The sequence below is a fragment of the Momordica charantia genome (assembly GCF_013281855.1).
Source record: "Momordica charantia cultivar OHB3-1 chromosome 1 unlocalized genomic scaffold, Mcharantia_2.0 BLBB01000001.1, whole genome shotgun sequence".
Lineage (NCBI taxonomy): Eukaryota > Viridiplantae > Streptophyta > Magnoliopsida > Cucurbitales > Cucurbitaceae > Momordica > Momordica charantia.
The window spans coordinates 1,224,957-1,240,936 of NW_028275157.1; the positions used below are offsets into that span (position 1 = coordinate 1,224,957).

Below are 15,980 nucleotides of genomic sequence, written 5' to 3' on the forward strand. Positions count from 1 at the left end.
CTTTCGACGATGCCGACTTGGAGGGGGTCCACTTGCCCCATAACGATGCAATGGTGATCGCCCCTCTGATCGATCACGTCTTGGTCCTATTGGTTGATGGAGGCGCATCTGCCAACATCTTGTCCCTCCCAACATATCTAGCATTGGGATGGACCAGGTTACAATTAAAGAAGAGTCCAACACGTTGGTTGGATTCTCTGGAGAATCAGTCTCCCCAGAAGGGTGCATTGACCTGCCGGTAACTATCAGACAAGACGCTACCCAAGTAACGCAGATGGCTGAGTTCGTGGTGATCGACGGCAAGTCGGCCTACAACGCCATCTTCGGGAGACCTATTATCCACTCATTCCGGGTCGTCCCCTCCACACTGCATCAGGTCCTGAAGTACTCAACCCCTAATGGAGTAAGCACAGTCCGAGGTGAGCAAAAGACCTCACGAGAATGCTATGCATCCGCACTCAAAGGGTCGGCCGTATGCGCCCTGGAAGAGCAGACCAATCATGGCAAGCTGCAAGGGTCCGAGACAGACCTGCCCAAGGAAGGCAAAAAGCAGTTCTCCCCGCCAATAGAAGAGCTCGAGCTTGTTCCTTTGCTTAGCCCCGAAAAGCAAGTAAGCATAGGAACCAAGCTGGGGGCCACTGAGAGGGAAGAACTGATCAATTTCCTCAGGTCTAACTCGGACGTCTTCGCATGGTCTCACGAGGACATGCCTGGCATCGACCCGAAGATCATGGTGCATCGCCTCAACATAGACTCATCATTCCAACCTGTAAAGCAAAAAAGAAGACCTGTAAATAAGGAGAGGAGTGATGTAATCATTGAGGAAGTAAACAAACTCTTAAAAGCTGAATATATACGAGAAATTCTGTATCCTGAGTGGCTCTCTAACGTTGTATTAGTTAAAAAGTCCAACTGGAAGTGGAGGATGTGCGTGGACTTTACAAATCTAAATAAGGCATGCCCAAAAGATTGCTTCCCCCTTCCGAGGATCGACCAGCTCGTGGATGCAACGGCCAGGCACGAGCTGCTCACCTTCATGGATGCCTACTCCGGATACAACCAAATTAAAATGCATCTGCCAGACCAAGATCATATCGCGTTTATTACAGACCAAGGTTTGTACTGCTACAAGGTAATGCCTTTTGGCCTAAAGAATGCAGGTGCGACCTACCAAAGGATGGTGAACAAAATGTTCACTAGGCAAATCGGTCGGAATATGGAAGTGTATGTGGACGACATTCTTGTCCAGAGCAAGCAGTCAAAGTCGCATCTTTCCGATCTGACCGAAGCCTTTGGAGTGCTACGCAAGTATCAAATGAAGCTCAATCCGACCAAGTGTGCCTTTGGAGTCTCCTCGGGAAAGTTCCTTGGTTTTATGGTAAATAACCGTGGGATTGAGAAGATAAAGGCCGTGCTCGAGATGGAGGCGCCCAAGACTCTAAAGTAGCTTCAGTGCCTCAATGGAAGGATTGCAGCCTTGAATAGGTTCGTGTAAAGATCGACGGAAGAGTGTGAGCAAGCGCTAGGGCAGTTAAAAGACTATCTATGCTCGGCACTTCTACTCGCAAAGCCATTGCCAGGGGAAAAGCTCCATTTGTACCTGGCGGTATCTGCTAGCGCCGTCAGCTCGGCACTGATAAAGCAGGAGGGTGCGCGCCAGAGCCCCGTTTATTACACCAGTAAAGCCATGACCGAGGCCGAGACCAGGTATCCCCAAATGGAGAAACTGGCCCTCGCTTTGGTCACCTCGGCCCGAAGACTTAGGTCGTACTTCCAAGCACACACGGTCGTAGTACTTACAAACTTGCCCCTGAAGAATATCTTCCTTAAGCCTGAAACATCAGGGCGTCTGATAAAGTGGGCATTGGAATTGAGCGAGTACGACATCCAGTTCAAGCCCAGAACTGCGATGAAAGAACAAGCAGTGGCCGATTTTATCGCAAAGCTCACTCCACCACCTCAGTTGGTCAAGTCTGACCTCCTGTGGACGATCTTCATTGATGGATCTTCTAACGAGAGGGGGTGCGGGGCAGGAATCCTCTTGCTCGCACCAGGAGGTGAGCGGTTTGAGTATGCTCTGCGGTTCAACTTTCGGACGTCAAATAATGAGGTCGAGTATGAAGCACTCCTAGCAGGCCTGCACGTTGCCAAAGGACTAGGGGCCAACCACATTAAGATCTTCAGTGACTCCCAGTTAATTGTAAATCAGATCAAGGAGGAGTACCAAGCGAAGGACCCCCGGATGGAAAAATATCTGAGCAAGGTCAGATCGCACCTCGCCCAGTTTGGGACTTACGAGGTGAGTCAAGTTCCAAGATCTGAGAACTTTAATGCAGATGCCTTAGCCAAATTGGCATCAGCATACGAGACCGACTTGGCTAGATCGGTCCCGGTCGAAATCTTGGACACTCCTTCAATCTTGGAGCCAGAAGTAATGGAGGTTGATACTCCATCACCCACTTGGATGGACCCAATCGTGGAGTTCATCAAAGGAAACCCACCGCAAGATCCGAGGGAGCAAAAGAAGATGGCGCGAAGAGCAGCTCGGTTCACACTCCGAGAAGGAATGTTGTACCGACGTGGCTTATCCCTGCCTCTCCTCAAGTGTGTGACTCCCGAAGAAGGCCTTTACATTCTTAGGGAAGTTCGTGAAGGGGTGTGTGGAAACCACTCTGGTGCCAGGTCGTTGTCGGCCAAGGTGGTTCGACAAGGGTACTATTGGCCCAGTGTCGAGCGCGATGCAAAGCAGTTTGTGAAAGCTTGTGACAACTGCCAGCGTTTCGCAAACATTATCCATCAACCTCCCGAACTGCTCACCCCCATCTCGGCCCCATGGCCATTTGCGCAATGGGGGGTGGACATCATAGGTCCTTTTCCTCTGGGAAAAGGACAAACAAAGTTCGCCGTTGTCGCTGTGGATTACTTCACTAAGTAGGCCGAAGCCGAGGCACTATCCCACATCACAGAGTCCAGGGTCACGTCGTTCATATGGACAAACATTGTGTGCCGCTTTGGCATACCAAATGCTATCGTAACAGACAACGGAAAACAATTTGACAATGCAAAGTTCAAGGACTTTTGCAGAAAAGTTGGTATAAGCCACCTCAGTTCGTCCCCTGCGCATCCAGAAGCGAATGGACAAGTTGAAGCAGTAAACAAGATCATAAAGCGAGGACTCAAGCTAAGGTTGGACTCCAGAAAGGGAAGATGGGCTGAGGAGCTACCTGAAGTTTTGTGGTCATATCGAACCACCCCAAGGGAGTCAACTGGCGAAACACCGTTCTCGCTAGCCTTTGGTTCCGAAGCTGTTGTACCAGTCGAGATCGGCATACCAACAGACAGGGTAGAGCAGTACGAGCCAACAAAGAACGAGGAAGAGCTACTCCTTAACTTGGACTTATTGGAAGGGAAAAGGGAAATGGTTCAGCTGCACTTAGCAGGGTATCAGAATAGAATGGCCAGACATTACAACACCGGAGTTCGACCTCGAAGCTTCCAAGTTGGACATTTGGTCTTAAGGAAAATTTAGAGTCATGTTGGCACCCTTGACCCAAGTTGGGAGGGACCGTTTGTAGTCAAAGGCATAGTCCGACCTGGAACTTATATGCTGGCCGACCTGGAAGGAAGAGTGCTTGCGCATCCATGGAACGCGGAGCACTTGAAGCGCTATTACCCCTGAAGTGTCAAAATAGTCCTAAAAGGGGCTTGTAAAAATTTTCAAGGGGCGGAACTTTTAATAATGGAGTGATTTAATTTCATATCTCCGAGTTCGATCAGAAATTAAATGGGGGCCACAGACTCCCATAAGACTTAAAATTGATCAAATTCGATCCTCGAAACCCACGGGTTCGAGGTGCGATGTCAAAATCAATTACGAACCAAAATTCAATCCTTTGAACGCTTAAGTTAAAGGTGCGATGTTGAAGGTTATGGAAATTCAATCCTCTAAACCCACGGGTTCGAGGTGCGACGTGAATATTAACTATGGACACAAAACTCAACCCTTTGAACGTACAAGTTAAGGGTGCGATGTAGAAAGTTCCAATTGCTTCATGTTCTTTCGGACTTCCGAGTTCGAGGAGAAATATTAAAGGTTAATAAAAGAAACTCTCAAATTCAAACCTTAGGTAAGAGGTATGATGTGAAAAGAGTTATCTTGAAGCTTAGCCCAAAGTTAAGTTAGAGGTGCGAGATGAATTTATTCATTTGTAAGTTCCAGCTTACAAAAGCAAGTTCAAAAAGTTTAAGGAAAAAGCAATAGAAGAGTCAGAGCTAGATGCAGGACTGCAATTAAATATATGGAAGGAGGAATTCATTAATTGGAGGACAGAGCCAAGGCTTATAGACCCTGCAGCTCCGCCCAAAGACTTACAAAAGTAATAACAAAAGGGAGAAGAAAACAAAGCCTCAACTACTTCCGAGGTGGGAGGATAGCTCGCCTTGGGACCCCAGAAGATTAACCTCCTGAGATCCACCCTGCTGTGAAGGGACCTCCTCTTGCGTCGTACCGATCTCATTAGGCTCCTGGCTAGGAGCATCCTCATCCTCCACGTCGGAATAGTCAGAGTCCAGCTCCCTAACGTACTTGTCCACCAGTGATTGGGGGCCAGGAGTCCCGTTAGGCCCAGAAGCCCACTTCTCAGAGTATTTCTTCTTGAGATCGCTGAGATCGATCTGAAGGTGAGGCATGTCAGCAGCAATGCCTTTCATCAAGAACTTGAAGCCAGCGTCGCTAAAGTCCTTGGCAAACCCATCGAAGTCTGGGTGTTGCCGGAATGATTCCTTCAGCAGAGGTCCACTGGTAAGGCGCTCCTTCAGGTCTTTGAGCTCAGCTGTGAGGCGCCCAATAGAGGCATCCTTCTCCTCAAGGACTTGGGCAAGATCGTCCTTCTCCTTCAGGAGTTGGAATTTCTCCTTCTTCAGCCCCTTGGTGATCGCTTGGGCTGCTCGGAGGTAGACCTTGTACTTCTCACCCTCTTTCTTCAAAAGTTCGGCCTTGGCATCCACCTCGGCCCTTAAAACATCCACCTCGCCTTGGGCCTTTATCAGTTCGCCCTTCAACGTGGTGGCAGCCTCCAAGGCAGCAGAGGAGTTCTCCCTCTCCTTTGCTGCCAGAGCCTCCCTTCCATCCAGCTCGACCTTGACCATGATAGCGGAATGGATGGAAGCGACAAACGCTTGCGGAAGTCAAGGAACACAATGGTTAGATCAAGTTGTAAATTGAGGAAAAATAACAAGGGTAGATGCAAAGCAGATCTTACCTCGGCAGCGTTGTCAATGGTCCTCTGCAGTACGGACCCAGGATCGCTCACGAACTTGGATGCTCTCCTCAGGCAGCGGTCCAAGCACGTGGCAGAGATGCGGGACACCTGGTCCCTCACCCCTGAGCTTGTCGGCTCCATCCTGAACCGCATTCTCACGTCGGATGTTCCCCCCATCCGAGCTGCGGGGTCATCCACTAGATCAGCACGGCTCGTAGGCAGAGTCCCACGAGCCCCAGCCTCCAAGGAGGAGGAGGTCTTCTTCTTCTTTCTTCTCCTCAAAGGAGACTTCCCCTCACCTCGTTCAGGGGAGATACGTCAAGCGCCTCAGACTCCTCCCTTGGACGCTTCTCTCCAGATCGACCCCCAGACAAGTCTAGTTCGATCACGGGGGTCGGGATTGCAGAGGATGGCCCAGAGTTACCTTGTGCCTCCGTCCGCGGCACCGTAGGCGTCACTGGTTCAGTGCTCACCACGGTCTTGAGGGCGTGAGCACGACCCTTGGACTTGCGCTTCACACTTCCAGTGAATCCACACACCATTGCTGCAAAATAAACAAAAGTTCGAGTTAGATATGAATACCAAGAAATAAAAAGAAAAAGAAAATAAGAAAAACTCCATACCTAGGTTCCCAAACCTAGCAGGCACGTCAAAGAAGGGACGACCTGATTCGTCCTTTGCCAACCACTCTCCAGAGGCAAAGAACCACTTACGTACCCATCCTTTGATGGAAGTCGGCCCCTTGACTATACCACCCGCGCCCTTCCTTGCGCACATATAGTACCGACCTGGTTTTTTGGCTATCCTCTTGGCCTCAAAACACCCAAGAAGTTGGTCAACACTTAGCAGCTCGGCCTCATCTTCGTCCCGAGCTCGCAACCAAAAAAGAATGGCTAAAGCAAAAATGACACCCCACCTATTGGGGGCCACTTGAGCAGGAGCTAGTCCAGTTTGGTTTAAGAACTCCTGGGCGAAAGGATGAAGGGGAAGCCTGAGGCCGTACTCAAACATCTTTAGATAGAGAGTGACCCATCCCTCTGGAGGATTGTCAGCTCTTTCCCCTTCCTCTAGGATCCTAAGAAGGATATCGTTTGGAATGTTAAACCCCCTACGAAGGGGTCCAAGATAATGCTCGGGCATCCTAGAAGGGTACTCCAGACTCTGGCCCGAGGTGGAGGTATCACTATCCTCTCCATCATCTGAGAACCTAAAGTTCTCTATTTCTTCAAGCTCGGACTCTAACCTACGAGCTAAAACCTCCCCAGAGTCACTTGGTTTGGGGGGCGAACTACTTATCGTCCGACCTAAACTACCCAAGCTATCGCAACTAGAGGGGGAAGACAAGAAAACTACCATGTTTGAAAGAAGAGTAAGAGCAAGAAGAAATGGCGACCTAGAGAAAGGGTTCGAGCTGGTTTCAGATCGAACTCCAGAAATTCAGGAAACGTAAGGTTTGACCTGAAGTTTCGGGACTATTTATAGCTGATCGGAAAAACCTCCGCGTCGTACACGTGTAATCAACGAGCGGCTGAGATCTTCTCGGGATACGTAACGGCGAAACACTTGAGTGCTCCGACAACCTGGCAAGATCGAAACGTCTTCCGCAACGGTCATATTCCCTCTACAAATGAGAAGTCGCCACGTGTCCAAAATAGATTCGAGTGAACTTCTCTGTCAGGTCGAGAGGGGGCCAATGTTTGGGGGTAAACGTACCCAAGACACGTGGAGGACCCTTATTGATGTTTAAAGAAACTAAATAAAGAAGGATTGCTTAGGTCCACCTCGGCAGAGCCGAGGTGGCCGGGTTCGCCCGTGATAAAAGACCAAGTATGAGCACCAAGGTTCGACTTGACTAGGGTCCGATCTGCTCGGAACCCGACAGGTCCGATATGAGAAAAGGACACATAACCGCCGGTCGTGTGTACTGTCGAATCCGTCAACTATAAATAGAGGGCTTCATTTCACGCTCAGGTATCGAATCTCACCTCGAACTAAATAAGGAGTCCGATCTATACTGACTTGAGCGTCGGAGTGCTTACCCCCTTGTGCAGGTCCACTCTAGTGTTCAGTTCGGAACCGGAGACCGGGTTCGAGTTCAATTCGTGAAGAACCGTTGTGCAAATTCCTGCATAAACATATTTTATTTTATTTTATTTAACTTTTAAGCAACATGATCCATGAGTTATTGCAAAACTATTTGTTATGGTAGATTTTAAAGAAAGGCCACCGTAACAAATTATGTGAGGAATAACTTAGCCACAAATTAGCAAAAAGTTATTTAAAATCTCTTGAAGCAGCCTCAGCCTCAGCACATCTTCAAAAGCATATTTTTATTATTATAATTATTATTATTATTATTATTATTATTATTATTTTTGAAAAAAGAAAACACCACCGTCATAAATGCCGAATTAAACATGGAAGAAATTTTATTCCATGACATTTAATACACAGAATCCCTACCAAACTACTAAATACCAGAGTAAATTTCTGGAAATAACAAAAAAAAAAAAGAACGAATAAATCCTATCGAACAGAAAGTATAAGGGTGGAAGTAAAAGAAAATTAATGATAGTAATCGGGTTGTGACTTTCGGATCCTAAATTTGAGGTCGAACTTTAGTAAGTTGTTGAGGCACATATCTACTCCAGAACCAATGTTGCCTCCAAACACAAGACATGTCTTTAATGGGGATACCCTTTGTCTCCGGCAAGAACAAATAGGTGAATATGGTCATCACAGCCACGAAGAAAGCGAAGAAGAAGAACAACCCAAATTTCATATGGCAAAGCATGGTGAGGAAGATTTAGGCAATCAAAAAGGTAAAGAACATATTCACCGATGCCGTTACGCTTTGGGCAGCTGATCGAATGTCAAGCGGGAAGATTTCACTTGGAACTAGCCATCCCAGAGGTCCCCAAGACCATGCAAAGGCTTGAACATAGATGCAAATAAACAACACCACAATACCAGCATACCACTTTGGTAAATAAGCAACCTCACCAGAAACTACAAATTTCCAAGCTATGAACACAGCCACCAAAACCTACAAATGATCCGATGTTTATTAGAATCAAATGGATTAGAAAAAGCTTTTGAATAATTATTATTGGTCAAGCATACTTTTTGCCCAATTTCGTTCTAGAAAACAAAATAAAAGGGATTTGAAATGGTAAAATTTTAACCACCTGGAAAATGAACATGATGGTTCCACCGAGCAAGAAAAGAATCCTCCTTCCCCATTTATCCGTACCATACATAGATACAAAAGTTGCCAAAACATTGATACCACCCGTAATGACAGATGAAAGAAGAGAAGCATTATCTCCAAATCCAATAGTCTTGAACAGCACAGGAGCATACAACATGACCACATTGATCCCAGTCAATTGCTGAAAAAATGGTATTAAAACAGACATTACCAATTGTGGCCTGTTTTGCCTCTCCCTCAAATTCCTCCATGGATGTTTAACTGCCTTGGCAGCAATACTTGCTGCCACGATGTCTTGAAATTCTGCATCTACATCCTTCAAAGACACGCCGCGGATACGTTGGAGCATGACTCTTGCCTTCTCAACTTCACCTCTCTCCAACATCGAAGTTGGAGTATCGGGAAGAAGCAAAGCTGAGATTGTGATGAATAATGCAGGCACTGTCGCACCGCCTAGACTCACGCGCCACCCCCATCCACCATGAATCTTGGCAGTACCAAAATTAACAAGATTAGCCACTAGAATGCCGATCGTAATCTATAGTTGGAAAACAACATTGAGAGAGCCTCGGTATTTAGAAGGAGCCATCTCCGAGACATAAAGTGGAACAGCTGAATTGAGAATCCAACACCAATGCCCAAACAAATATGACCAATGATCAACATGGCGATGTTTTGAGCTGCAGCATTAATGGTAGCACCAACCGAAAATACGAAGCCACCGAGAAGCATAGACTTTTTACGACCGAAGGTTTTGGTGACCCAAGATGCTACAAAAGAAGCCAAAAGTGCAGCCAAATAAAGAGAAGAAGTAAACATGGTGAGGGCAACACTATCAAATTTGCAGTATTGATTGATTGAAGTGTCCAAAGCTTCTTTCTCATAAACGGAAGGGAAAAATTTCTGCAGAAATGGAGCCATTGACGTGACGCCACCTGATCAAATCACCAAAAATTAAATAGTAAATTATTAAACAATGGAGTGAGTCAAAACTGTAGAAGAAAGCAATTCTATACGGGGTCTTCTTCTACATTATTTTCTAATAAATTGAGTGCCTAAATTCCATGCAGTCGTTTTTTGGTATATTATCAAACTTTCATCGATTTTAATTACCATGTTTATTTTCCCTAACAAATTTATCAAAGTTACTTCATTCTAATATTGAATTAATTTTTTTAAAGCCCTTATATTGTATTTTAAGTGTCGTGAGTTTTTAGGCCTTAGAAGCGAACATCTCACTCGCCTATACCTTAAGCTGGGCCTACCATACGTAGAAAATCATTTGGTTACCTGAGATACCAATGTCGTAGCCGAAGATGAGTCCGCCCATAGCTGCAACAATGCATGTTATCAACACATAAGAAGTGAGTTCTCCAGGATAGTTCTTGATCGACCCGCTTTGATTACCATTGAGCTCGAAACCACCGCCGGCCATCTTAAAAATTGAAGAGAGGAAATAGGAAATATGAACGTAAGGGAAGAGAAGAGATCGAAGAATGTGAAAAAATCAAAAGCTCAATGGGAGAATATATAGCCAAATATTTCCTAAGATAGTTAGGAATGGGTTTCCTTCCCAAACACCAAAATCCGTCCATGGGTGGAAGACGTGACAATGAATAATGGGATAATTAAGGTGATAATTACAAAATTATAAGAGACAACTCAATATTATATATATTTTCAAATATAGTTTTAAATTTTATAAAAATATCATAATTCCCAAAAATTAAAATTTAAAAGTAATATAACGTACGTACACTTAAACTATATTTTGAAAGAATGAAAAACTCCAACATTTTTCTAATATATATTAAATTTATGCTATCTTACAAAATTTTCTCAAAATAAATATGTTTGTTTTAAAAGATAATTAAGTTGGTATAATTTAGTTGTGTAATTTTAAGTTTTTGAAGTTTTTGAATAATAAAATTTAGATTTTATCTTTTCGTAACAAAAAAAAATGGAAAGGTTCAATTTCAACGTGTATCAATTTTTATTTTAAATTTTATCAAATTACATTTCAAATATAGATTAGTATTGCAATATTCACCTTAAATTTTTAAAATTTTACTCTTTGATAAGTTTTTGTTTGAGAAAAGTATTTTATATGTCAATTACCCTAAACTATGCTCGCTTTGGCTTTAACAGAATTATTTAATAGTCAATTTTGTGCATCAAATTAAACTTAATTTGCATAAAGCTTGATTTACATTAAATTAGAGAGTTTTTGAAGTTATTTTACATTATTTTATTTTTCGTTAAATGAGAAGGTTAATTAACAAAATTAAATATATGATGAAAATTGTAATACATATCTAAATTTAGAGTTAAATTTGGAAACAACTTGCAAAATTTAAAGATAAAACTGGTTGAATCGTAACTTCAAATGCAAAATAAAAAATATATATAATTCAGAATCTGTTCTATTTTCTTTTTAATTTATTTTTTTATTTATTTTTATTTTTTTGACATAAAAGGCAATCCCACATATTTTTAAGGCATACCAAGCGTAATATCTTCAATCTTCCATCTTAAAAATAATTTAGGTCATTTGTAGTATATGTTAAATAAAGATAAAAGCTACCCAAATTACACTTAATTCAATAATTTATAAGACATTTTATTTTTTTTTACAGTTGAAATAACTATCGAAAACTTATTAAATACAATCCTAAAGGTTAAAAAAGATTTTATAAATTTAAAGAGATTTTATAAATTTAGTAATTAAATTTCAAAGTTGTATAATAAATTTTTGAACTTTCAAAAGTGTCCAATAAATTTTTAAATTGTAATTTTGTATCAAATAGCGTCTTGAATTCTTAAACTGTCTAATATATTTATAAATTTTCAATTTTTTTTTATCTAATACGTTACTAGACTATTTTATATTTCTTAAAATTCACATGTCTATTTGCACAAAATTCAATATTACTTTATTAAAATTTTTTAATGTTTAGGATAGACTAGATACCATCAATAAATTATGGATTAAATTTAGGGTCCTTTGAAAACCATTTTGTCTTCTCTTTTTATCCTTGATTTTTAGTTTTTTAAAAACAAGTTGTTTCAGAGTCCATTCAATTTTTAAAATCTCATTTTTTTTTCTAATACTCAACTTATTTTTTATTTATCATATTTTTCTCTAACAACTTTTTTTCTCGTTCTAATTTTTTTTTTTCATACATTTCTCTCCAAAAAATTTATTTTTTTTCTCCTTAAATATTTACTATTATTTGTCGCAACGTCATCGCGACATGGAGGAGTCAGCCACCAACCATCTGATTGGTCACCTATTTTGAAATAAGGTTTACGGAAAACAGATTTTTATTTGGAAGTCGACTGAGCGCAGGGAGGTGTTAGCATCCTACGACACCCGTTCGAAAACGGTACCATATTTTTAAAAAAATTATCTTATTATTTTATTTGGTCCAAACGAGAAAAAAATTTTTGTTAATTTTAAATGTCTCAAATTTATTAAGTAAAATGTGAATTAACAATTATGACTGGCATAAAGGCAAAAAAATTTATCACCTTGGAATATGGGAAGGTTCCAATTTTAGCCAGTGGAGTTTCCGAAATAATTATTTAGTAAAAAAAATAATAAATAAAAAGATCATTTTTATTTTAGGGCACATTAGAGACTTGAACTTAGACTTGAGAATCAACTCTTAAACTTCTTACCAATGTACCAAGATACAACTTGAATTTCGTTTTTTAAATACAAACTTTTAAGTTTTAAAAAAAAAAAAAACTCAAAACGAAATCTTTTATTTAAAATAATTATTTAATAAAAATAATGATAAAAATAAATAACTTTATTTTGAAACATGGACTTGAACTTGAGTCATATATATTAAAACCTAAGAATCTTTCTACTGTGCCAACACACTGAGATACAAACATTGATTTCCTTTACAACATCAAAACGTTTAATTTATTTTTTAAAACAAAAAAAGTTAACAATTTTTTAAATTAAAACATAAAAAAACAAATTTATATTTATTTTGAAATTAAACAGATTCTTTAAAAGAAAGATTGTTATTTCAAAATTTAACAAAATAAATCAAATTTACTTAAAATAAATTTATTTGTTGAGATTCTTTACAAAAACTATAATTAACAAACTTCTTTAAAAATGTTTTATTCCTTTATTTATAAAATAAGTTTTTTTTTTTAAATGTAGATTTAAAAAGCTCTCAAAATTGCAACTTTAAAAAAATAAAAAAAAACAAAACTCTTCTTCTTCTAATTTAAAACAAATTTTTATTTATTTTGCAATAAGAAATAAAACCCATTTTGACTTTTAAAACAAAATTATTTTAAAAAATCTATTACTCTTTTTTTTAAAAAAAAAAAAAACAAATTTATTTAGAAAAACTATTTTTTTTAACCAAAATCTTTTATTTTTTTTTAAAACAACCTTTTAAATTACTTTAAAAGGAAACGAAAAAAAAATTCTCTTTACAAAATCTTTATTTATATACCAAAATTTAAATATATATTTTCTTTAAAAAAAAAGAGAAGAAAATACAAGAGTGGGTACTTTTCACTATTACCATCGGGTATGCCGGTTCGTTGTTCGTCGGATTGGTGTCGAACTTTGTGAAGAGAAAAGAAGAGAAAAAAAGACTTTGTTAGAGTGGGAATAGGGTAGGAGATGGATGAAGAAGGAAAAGAAAAGTGGATTTTGAGTAGTGAAGTAGGGGACGAAAAAAAAATTGGGTTTTTAAAATCTCACTCCTCCACAACTTTCTTACAACTTTCTTCTAGCTCTCCCTCTATGCTTGATTTCTATATCGTGTACTCTGTTTTTTTTCCTCCCCTTGTGCAACATCCCTCTTAAATACATAAAATTGATAACGGTAACATGGCGTGAGTCCAGTAAAACCGGAGAGGAAAAAAAAGGAAAGGAAAATGTAGGGAATGATACATGTGAAGCATTTGACGAAGAAAAAATCAAAGAAGAAAAATCAGTTAAATAAAATCAAATTCTCTTTTAAAAAAAAAACAAAATCCTTTTAATAAAATAAATTTTATTTACCAAAAAATTATTAAATTTCTTATAAAGTCTAACCCTTTTTTAAATTTAAGTTAATTTAAACTTTATCTTAAAACTAATAATAAAGTAAAATGATGTTAGTTTTAACCAATATAGTAAAATTTAATAAAATAAAAATAATAAATAAATAAAAATAATAATAAAATTTGAGCTGGATCAAATACGGTGTCCACAGTTTATTCCCTTTGTGTTTTCTTGAAGAACTGAAATGGTAGACAAAGTAAAAAAGACAAAGTATTTGCGAGGCATCGTAGGGTGCTAACACCTTCCCTACGCTTAACCGAATCCCGAACCAAAATTCTGTTTCCGTAGACCAAGTTTTTTTTAAATAGGTGACCAATCACACCTCGTAGATAATTGGTGGCGACTCCAAACCTTAATCTCGAAAGAGACCTTTTAGGGTATAACGTCGGCCGCTCCACGTCGCGATGACATTGCGACAGCTTGGCGACTCCGCTGGGGACATATTTTAGCTATTTATTATCATATTATATTTCTTTTTTTTTCTGCTTTGTTTTTTTTTTAATGTTCTATTATTTTAAATATCCTATTATATAATGTAATATTATTTGGCATCACATGCACTCACACAAATTCACAAGCCTCCTACTCGGGCTTTACCATTAAGATTAGATCGGAGATTGCGTGTGTGACCTTCGTGGAATTTCGGTTCCTATGCAGGCGCATGAAATTCTCCATTCAGGTTGACCATACTGCGAAAGCGTATGGAAGATTTAGGGGTCGTTTTCCTCTTGGTTGTGTAGGCATTAACTTTACACTCATCTTAGGCCTAGCATAACATTTTGCTATTTCTTTATTTGCTTTTGTTTGGGGTTGGTGTTAATAAAGTGATGCATAAAAAAGGTCTCATTGATTAAAATTGAGATGTCTCATTGAATAAAAAAAAAAGAGTCTAGTTACTTAAAAAAAAAAAGGCCTTAGTGCATTGAAAATAAGAGTCTCGTTACATTGACATTAACTTTTTCATTTTCATCATTTTATTTTTTTTATTATTAACTTTTTAAAAAAATATTTTTCTAAAAAGTTTTGCAAAATTTTCTTTTTCCCAAGTAATTCTCACAAATTGTGCAAACTTTGACCTAAGTCTTAAATCACTAATTGGCAGCAAATTAAAGCATGAATTATAGTAAAATTCCAACCCAATAAGAGGAAGAGGAAGACCAAGAAACTGTCCGCAAATGGTCGAAAAGCAAACAACGTATTTATGGCGATGCCTCATTGGAGAATGTCATAGCACTGTTTCAAAGCACGTGAGGAACTTGTCAATTGGATATCTTAGGGAAAAAAATGCTCAAATGCCTTGGCGAACAAAGATGAGATCTAGAGCATTGGGGACAGTGTTATTGATAATCTACTTTAATCTATTTCCAATTTAATGATTTAAGCTTTGTGGTTCAAATTTGACACAATCGTTTGTTTTGTTTCACTCTTGTAATCTTCTTTTATTGATAATAAAATCATGGACTTATTTATATATGATTTTCTCTCCTATCTTCTATTTTTCTAAAAAAACAAAATGGATTGTTCAAGATAGCTCGCTCACCGGCACCGCATCGCACTTACCGTACCAGATTCAAGGCGAGAATAATAATGGAAGATCAAAAAGCTGAGTAGGAGAAAACAAGAAAAGATATTGAAGAGTTGCGAGAAAAGTTAGATGGCGTCCTCCTCGCACTAGAAAAATGCAAGACGGCTGCGGATCCTGCTACATCTAGCAACCCCTTCCATGAGCCGCAAGAAACCCCGCCTTATCCACCTGGGTATGGTCCACTTCTTAGGCCAGTAGCAGGGGGTTTCATGCCACAACATACAACGTACAACCCTCTGTATGACGTCCCGGTTGGTCAGTATCCACATCCCTTTGTTAAAGGAGCTCAACAAATGCCAGTCAACGTCATCTTTCGAGAGCCCGAGCAAATGATGTCACCCCATACAGTCCTTAATCTAGATGGTCTCCCAGTCAAGACAAACCCAGTTGGATAAAGTGCCCCCAGTAATAAGAAGTTGGAAGTTCTGGAGGAAAGATTAAGAGCAGTAGAGGAGACAGACGTTTTTGGAAATAGTGATGCCTCTCAATAGTGTTTGGTATCTGGATTAGTCATCCCTCCGAAATTTAAGGTGCCAGAATTCGAGAAATATGATGGTTCTTCTTGTCCTAAGAACCACCTTATAATGTACTGCAGGAAGATGGCAGCGTACTTCCAAAATGACAAACTGTTGATACACTGCTTTCAAGATAGTCTATCTGGTCCAACTTCTCGTTGGTACATGCAATTAGATAGCTCTGATGTCGGTTCGTGGAAGAATCTGGCCGACTCCTTCCTAAAGCAATATAAGCATAACATAGACATGGCTTCAGACCGCTTAGATTTGCAAAGAATGGAGAAGAAGAGTACAGAAAGCTTTAAGTAATACGCCCAAAGATGGA

General features: G+C 39.8%; 1 pseudogene; it reads right to left on the reverse strand.

Moving 5' to 3' along the window:
• Positions 1-7,860: 7,860 nt before the first annotated feature.
• On the reverse strand, positions 7,861-9,907 carry LOC111017806 (sugar carrier protein C-like; annotated as a pseudogene).
• Between the last annotated feature and the right edge of the window lie 6,073 nt (positions 9,908-15,980).